We start from the raw sequence: 845 nt of genomic DNA on the forward strand, positions 1-845 counted from the left end.
TATGTAAAACTCTTCAGCAGCATGCCCAGGCTAGCAGGTGCTGTCTTGAGTCTCCCGGTCTCCAGAGCAAGCCTGTGATAACTGAGTCACAGGAAGCTTAGGTAGCCTGCCTTCCAGGGACCCAGGGCCAGCCTCTCTGCACACGCCAGTTAGTGCATTCTCTACCCGCTGCTTCCCACCACGGAGGAGACCTGACCCATCAGCCACCATCATTTTGACAGGCACTTGGGTGGCTTCTAATTGTCACAGTTTCCACCAAGACTGGCCAGAGTGGCCTCTTGCACATGTCTGAGCACGAGTGTCTCTGCAAGCTGGCTTCAAGTGGAACTGTTGAGTCAGGCAGGGATTGCTTGCGTTTCTTTAGCTTTCTCCATGACAGACCAGTGGCATCATCTCTGATGGCCATGTCACGTGCCCTTCCACACTGGCTGGCAATACTTCCCCTACGCCCACTGAGGAACGCAGCTGTTCCCATTTTCTCTCTATGCCTGGTTGTCTTTAAAATAGCTTACTTTAAGAGATCTATTCTTTCTCTGTTCCTTTGGTGTGCCTGCCAGGAAGTTCGCTACATCCCCAAAGTGGACAAAAGCCTCTCTCCCTGTGCACACTGGGACCTTGTCAGAGAATAGAGTAGAGAAGCCTGTTCATTGTTAGAGTGCAAAGCTGAGCCACAGTGAGGCCACAGAGCCATGTTGGAGTCAAGACTGGCATTGGGGGCCACAGACCTCCCATGGGTGGACTAAAGAACCTCATATACCTGGAGGGTATAGCCTGACTCTTCCCATGATGCTACTCTGGTGCTGGGACTTGGTAGCTACAGACACTGAGTAAAGGAAGGTATGAAT

At 51.8% G+C, this 845-nt stretch overlaps 1 protein-coding gene across 1 annotated transcript in view; it reads left to right on the forward strand.

Annotated features, from left to right (window-relative positions):
- Ergic1 (endoplasmic reticulum-golgi intermediate compartment 1) overlaps nt 1-845 on the forward strand; it is a 97,201-nt gene that overhangs the window by 65,863 nt on the left and 30,493 nt on the right. The window lies entirely within an intron of this gene.

This window comes from Microtus ochrogaster, chromosome 7 (assembly GCF_000317375.1).
Source record: "Microtus ochrogaster isolate Prairie Vole_2 chromosome 7, MicOch1.0, whole genome shotgun sequence".
Taxonomy (NCBI): Eukaryota; Metazoa; Chordata; class Mammalia; order Rodentia; family Cricetidae; genus Microtus; species Microtus ochrogaster.